The sequence below is a fragment of the Accipiter gentilis genome, chromosome 26, assembly GCF_929443795.1.
Source record: "Accipiter gentilis chromosome 26, bAccGen1.1, whole genome shotgun sequence".
NCBI classification, from domain to species: Eukaryota; Metazoa; Chordata; class Aves; order Accipitriformes; family Accipitridae; genus Astur; species Astur gentilis.
In genome coordinates, this window is record NC_064905.1 from 5420318 (window position 1) to 5427934 (window position 7617).

Consider the following 7617-nt stretch of genomic DNA (forward strand, 5'->3'; position numbering starts at 1 on the left):
TAGCTTTGAAAATAGTTTCAGCCTATGGGGGGAATGCAAACTGATCAAAGTTGCTGTGATATCAGTTGTTCATACTGAACAGCAGATTTGCTAGCTGTAGGTAAGATCTATTGGTCCCCAGTTATTCATCTGCAAAAATTATGGTTTCACAAATGCTTGCAAATAATGAAACAAGGATGTGAACATGGCCAGACTGAACTATTGTGGACAATTCAAGCAAGTATTGTTTAAATCTGTTTAATCGTATTCTATCAAAACCTCATTACCTTTCAAATTTTACTATTCTAGTAAGCAATTTCACCAAAAAATTATCAAGATTTCCAAAGTTTATATATTCTAGTGCTTCTTATTCATGTGAGCTATCGTACCTAGCTCTCCTATAATAAAATACTACATGTTCCTTTGCATCGCATTGCTCACATTGATGGCAATACCACATTAATAGTAATAACACTGGACCACCAGTTCCAAAATACTGAAATTCAGATGTCTTTTTAATTCTGTGACATTTATTTAGCTCAAGAAGTTCTTGGAAAAACTCACAAGCAAACCTGTCTCAGGAGATTTCCAACCAAGCAGATCTGACTGCATGTACAGATAAGCTTGGGATAGTCTTTGATCTAGTATGGCAGTTGCCTGTTGCTGCTTGCTGCATTGTTAAGACATATAGTTAGAAACAGCAACAGTCTTTTCACGTGTAAAATCAATCTGCTAAAATTAGGAGGTACTGGCTTTGGCTGATTGGCAAAAAATTGACCTGTCTAGCTGCTTTGATTTGTTGCTGGAACGAGCATCCACTGGATCTTTGCGGAATCCTTTGTCCAGCCACTTTGCTCAACAGCCAAGATATAATGAAGGTAGGAAGAAAAAGAAGCGCAAGGTACTATTCTGCTTTTCTGGTCAGGCAAGAAACAGCTGTTTTTCAAGAATGATGACAGAAAGAGGATCCAGAGTTTGGATACAGATTCTGTTTAACTTGGTCTTGGTTCACAGCAGTATCACAGCAACGTCTGAAGTCCAGAGGGAAAGACTTGGCTGTCTGTCAGCCTGTATGTTGCATCGCCTGCTTAACAAGGGATGGTGACACACTGCAATGTCTTGACGAACTTTCATCTGGGACACCGTTTCCCTGCGTACCGAGCCCAAACGCGGGTGCAGTGGCTGTGCTGCCATGTGAAGGGTTAGTGTCTGCGCGCAAGCTCTGCTGCATCAGTGCTGGAGGCACACAGCTCGCCCTGCCTCTGGGTTGGGAAAGGAACAGTTTAGAATGGATTGTTGAACAATCATACACCTTCAGGCCTGGTCTATGTTCAGAGGGACACAGTGGCATAGAAGTGATTCTCATTAGTTATTTTATACAAAATGTTGTGTTTCCCAAGTGTCAAAGTGTCCTCTCTAGAATGGATCATCCATTCTTGCTTAAGGCTCAGCCGTTTGGAAGAATGTTGGTAACGCATAAGAGTGGGCAGTCTGGTTTTATATTTAAATACCTGAAAACGTGCTGGTGAGTTTGTTCTCTTTATGTGCTGCTGAACTGACAGTCACTCCAAGTTGAAAAAAAGTGCTGTTGGCTGGGTGCCCCTGGGAAGAGCCAGTGGGTGGACAGATTTCAGAATCACTTCAGAAGACATGAGACATCACTGACTACAGACTGCATCTCAGATTTGAGAGAAAGGTGAGCTGTTTCTTTCCTGAACTTCTTCCTCCATGTAAAATTTAAATGTTGAACAGTGACAGACGAGTGCTGTGTTGAACTCCATCTAATTCACCAGAAGCTCTGATTTTTTTTTATTATTCCCCCCCCCTCAGTTAAGTACCATTTATGCCAGTGTGTGTATATTAGGTTACCAAAGGGAATTTGGTAATCTGGGCAGGCATGACCACGTACTGCCGGATTTCCTTCCCCCCCTTTTTTTTTTAAACTTGTGTCTGCTGGACTCAAAGTCATAACCAGCACAACCAATTTTCACAAGTAGTGGGGCATTATATTGAAAACTTGAGCAGTCATGCCAGGGAAATACAACAGTCCCCATCTCTGCTCAGAACTGGCATGCCCAGGTCTCTGGCACATCACTCGTCACCACTTCCATGTCAGAGTCCCTTCGGGCTCACCTGCCGGCAGCAGATGCTCTATCCAAGGAGGTCGTTAGCAGTGGGCAGAGGGGTTGTGCAACAAGGCTTTGTGAATCGAAGCTAATTACAATCTGTTGGCTCCTTACGTGGGAAGAGTTGAAAGAAGATACTTTTCCGTACAATCCCACGCATATTAAGTAGAGGAGCTTCATATAATTCTTGATGTTCTGTCTCCTCCCGTGCGATCGTCTGGCTCTCCCATTTTACGTAATGTCTTTGGCAACGATCACCACTGTCCAAGGCAGGACACTGTGTTCGCTAACGCCTGGACAGGGCCTGGCACACATCTCCAAGGCTATGCCGTGGCACGCTCTTTTGGATTTGTTTCTCACATGAAACCCCTCTCGGGCTCCCTTCTAAGGAACATGTTATGGCTTCAAAAATTTACTCTGGAGAGTAGCAGATCCCAGCCTGATTGCTTTGCTGGGAAAAGCATTTTGTCATTTGTGAAATACTACTACTTTGAAGAAAAAACAAGCATTAATGACAGGCGATCTGTAAGGGCCCATGCGTGGTGCATGTGAAAAGAGTTAAGAGTCACATATTCCCAAATATCTCGGGTCCAAATATAAATAGGTGTGATCTAAAAGCTTCCTCAGGACGATTTCAGCAGCTTATTCATTCCACTATGCAGGGCCTCCTCTAGCTGGAGTGTAAATAAACCAAGCACAAGTATGCCTATGATTCTAGAAATGCACTTTAATAACAGATAAGGCAAAACCTTTCAGAGAGGATCCTTTGCTGGGAGTAAGAAAAGTAAGAAATTAGAAGCAACAACCACATTTTCTTCTGCAACCTATGCAAAAGGATTTTTTTTTAAGCTTCAAGAGTTAGACACTGGTGTTAATTTGAATTTTTGCAGTATGCTTTCAATCCAGTTCTCTTTATCCAAAACATTGACTACATTTTGGTGGAAAGAACTGAAATGAAGCCTTCAAGGTTGCGTTATCAACTGAGTGCTTTCCTTCTTCAGACACTTCTGTTTGTGAAGACAGATTTTGTGGAGCTGTGTTCCTCAGGCATCCGGGCCAATACTCTGTCTGTAGTGTTAATGCTTTTATGTCGAGACTCCACAAGTGTTGGTGGCTCTGCCTTTAGTGTCACCTTTGCCTTTGCAATTGGCTCCTGAGATAGCAGAAAAAGATAAGTGATTGAGAAAATCGAAGTGTTTAATCTGCTCATTTTTCTCATTTGGCAGGGGGTCAGAGCTGTGATTTTGCTCTGGGTACCCTGTTCTCCGCACCAGGCAGTTAAACTCTTCCGTGCAGTTCCCAGGCAGGAAGGTTTGACATGGATATACATCCCTGGAGGGCAGACTCCTCAGAGAAGTCCATGCACTATTTCTCCTGAGCTTTTTCAAGTTAAATGTTCTTGGTGAATCTATGAAACAAGATGTTATGTTCTTTGTTGCTACATTCTCTCACCCACATTTTAGGAACTAGTTCTGGAAGAATTCTTCAATTTGTTTAGTCTAACCATAAAAGTTCCTTGAGAAAATGCCTGGAATTCATTGTGATAGCATAGTGTTTTCCTCTTTAAAAAATGCTTGACTTTTAACAACAGAACACAAAAGCTAAGTTCCAGCTTGAGATTTGACCTGCTCTAATGAGAAGCAGATTGCACAATTTTCATGGAAATAGGGGCACAGAGATTTGAAGGAGTGAAGAACAAACCAAGTTATTGTCACCTACTGGATGAGGCAACAGTCCATGCTGTTTTCCAGGATCCACAATTCCACAGTATTTCCTTTCATAACAACATAGAGTAGTTGTGATTATTGTAGCAGCAGGTAAACAGCCATATAAAAAGACAGACTTCTAAGGGATACAGGAATAACAAGGATGTTTTACCTTTCCCTTTAAAAAAAGGGTTTGTGTTTTATTCTTAGTTCCGGTATCGGGTATTAGAAAGGGAATTCTCCCTGGTTTTTATTTTGCAAGGATTTCTAGAAGAGGTAAGGGGTACATTTCCTACCATTGTGGGTTGTTGTGACCTAATTGTTGAAGGCTGAGTTTGGAAAGAGAGACATAAAAATAAGAATTAATGATTACCTGACCTTGTCAGGGACCAAAATCCATAGCAGGAGTACCTCTAGATTTCAGGTCTGTGTTTCCTGGGTGAGCTTGGAAAGAAGAGCTTTATCCGCTGCAGGTTTCACTGGAAGGTCCCAATGAAAGCAGCCAAGCAAAGTTCATTGGGAAATGGAGAAAATATGATGAAAACTATTTAAAAGATTTTAATCATGTTTTAAGGTTTTGATGGTGAAGACTGTAAAAATTGGGTCTGAGTGGTTTTACTGACTACAGCCTGGACAAACCATAAGGATATGTTCGCTGTAATCCAACAGCTTTTTGACTGACTTGGAGCCACGCCATTTTATCTTGATTTTCAGGGGGAAAATCTGCTGTTAATTTCAGGGGGCCATTGAATGTGCTTATTTTCTCATACATCTGTTTTCGCATAGATGCTTTCTGACAGAAAGACCAGAATGATAACTAGATGCTACTTTTATAATATGATGGGTTAATGTTTTGTCTTCGACACCACATCACTTTAGTGTATCCAACAATCTATTTTTAAGAATATTATTTTCCTCTTTTTAAGCAAGGTTAAGGACTTTATTCAGCTTACTCTTGTCACAAGAGAAGAAAAATAGTCACATAGTCTGGGTTTTCGCTCATACATCTTGCTCCCTGAAATACACTTACTAGCAGTTTGTCTAATCTGCCTTGCTTCATAGATGATAAAGTTTCAGTCTTTGTCCTTGGGAAAATGCTTTTCAATCAATGGATTTCCTTGTCAGGAAGTGTTTGGTTTTGTTAACCTGTTTTTTTCTTAATTTTATCTGATTATTTCCTATTTTAAATCCTTTTCTATTGAGCTTTTTAATTTTCTTCTTTGTAACTGACAGTTCTTCCCCACTACTTTTAATATTCATCTCTTTTAACTCTGTCTTAATATATTGCCTGTGTTTTGTTCTGCATTTTTCCTCCCAGTTGGTGTAAAGCTCCTTAATTAATCATGCAGCTCTTCTCTGAACAACTTGTTTCCATAGAAATATCTTTCCTGATGCCTACTAGTATAGTCACAGCTGAAGTTAGATTTCTTGATCTCCTATGTTAACTCAAGATCATCAGCAAGGAAAATGGAAAACAATTACTTTGGGATCTTACTAAGAGAAAGTCAGAAATGAAATTCCATTCAGCTTTGATTCCTGAAAGGTGTTTGTTGTGGCAGGCAGTAAATGGGAGCAATGGGAAGAAAGGAGTGAAGTGATCTCTTGTAAATGTATTTGCATGGCAATTATTCCAGTGACATCAGAATTAAAATATGCAAGAAGCCTGGCTTTAACGAGACATGCCTCCATTTCTTGGCACAGTGCCTGTCTGAAATAACTTCAGTAACTTGGGGCTTTTGTACAGTTTTAGTGAAGTATGAGGGAGGGATTTAGAAGAGGCAGGCTCATTTATAAAAATGATTAATTTTCTTCATGCAGTATTTTTTGAAGTTGTTTAAAATGACCCGCTCTGGGATTGTCTTTCACCATATTTGAGCAAGGTGGAATGTAACTGGTTTGGAGACACTGTGTACAGAATCCCTACATGTGCTGACCTACAGTAGGCTGATGGCTGCATTTTTTGGTCAAGTTAAAAGTCAGCTTGTAATGCAACCCATCAGAAAGGTTCTGGAGAGTCTTCAACAAGGGTAAGCGGTTACAGAAAAGAGGAAATCAAGCACTAATGACCATTGGGGGAAAAGATCTCATTTTCCAGGCTTCGGTCCCAAACAATGGCACAAGTTTTGAGGCTTTAGTAATGTTGCTGGGTGGTCCTTGTCGAGCTGCAGAGCTGGGAATGTAAAAGCCCAGGTGAGCAGGAAATAGATTTTCTTGTCATCTTTCCCTCTGGCACAGGAACCTCCATCAGCCACCCCACGAGTCTGTGGCCAGGCAGCTGGGTGTGGAGGGTTTGACACACTGTGAAAACACCCAAATGCCTCTTCTGAAATGGAGACATCATTATTCCAGACATTCTTGTGAAAACAGTAATTCCTACTTCAGATATAGGTGCTAAGGACCAGCCTCTGCAGAGTGTAAACTTGCTGCATATGGGGTGAACCTCCTCTAGTCAGAGGTGGATGCAAGGATCCCCCAGGTTCATTGCACTACAGGATGAATAAAATGATCAAGAGAGGGGAATGTGATTCCTTCCTGAAAAGCCTTCAGAAATTCTTCACTTAGTGCTATGTCATACTGAAATGGTCCCTCTATAAGATTTTCTCTAGGCCTTTTCTTGATCAGTTAGTTACCCATACGACACTAGGAAGCGTGCCATAAGGTTATTGTTAAAGTAACTTAGGTACCTAAAAGAGAGAGAAAATGAGCATTGTAGGGCTATGCATTGTCATGTCATGGGAAATGCCCAAAGGAAAATGAGTGGGAAAGAGAAACTGCATGGCCCATTTGGAGCATTTCTGTCATATGGAAGCAGTCTACTGACGTTATCCCCAGATTTAAATTATACATTCTGTCTCCCTAACCCAAGCCCATAGTGGAGAATTTAATCAATGCAGGGTGTGTACTTTTTATATTGCTTTGGGTGGGGCTGGCCAAAAGCATTTTCTTAGCTAATCATAGCTAGATGCCATATATCACACTACCTTAATTTCTTTTGTATTGTGTAGCCCAGTGTCAATATCAAACATCTTTTTTATTGTGCCACACAAATTGCCACTTTAGGAACCAATTGCATGAAAAATAAATCACAAGTCTGTGCAAATTTTGCATACAGAAAACAAATCTAATGATAATGAAACACATCCATAATTGCAACTTCATGAGGGTGTGATGATCCTAAATGAGATTGGGGTAAATGAAATGAACCAAAAAATGCATTACTTCACATCTTAAATATTCATTTAGGAAAAAAAAAACCCAGCCACATCCAGAATTCTTGTTTTAAATAGAAAATTTCTGCTTATCCACTGCAGATAAGCAGAAAAGATCTCTTCTTCTTCTTTTTTTTTTTTTTCCTGGTGTGTTTTAAGCTCCAAACTGTAAGAGCTTAAAAATTACAAGAAGATGTCCTACAGAAATTTAGAGCCTGATCTGGTTATCTGGAGTGGTTCACAGAGTTTGAATTATCTTTCAACCTCTGTAAATTAACACAGCATCCCACCCTTATGTCTACGCTATAGAACTGTAATGCCTAACAGTCCAGCAGATATAAAATTGTTAGTGATTTAAAGTCAACTTCCAGGGAAATCATTTTAAATGGATTGATACTTTTGATACGTTCTTCTGAGACCAGCCTACATGGCACTCTGTACTTTGTTGAGTACCCCCCGCACAATGGTTGTTCAGGTTGCAAAGGCTGATCAAGTATTTTTATTAGAAATCTACCATTTCATATTGCTCATCTTGGCTTAAAAAGCAGCTCGGAAGTTTTTCTTTTTTTTTTTTTTTTTTAAATAAATTTAATGTGA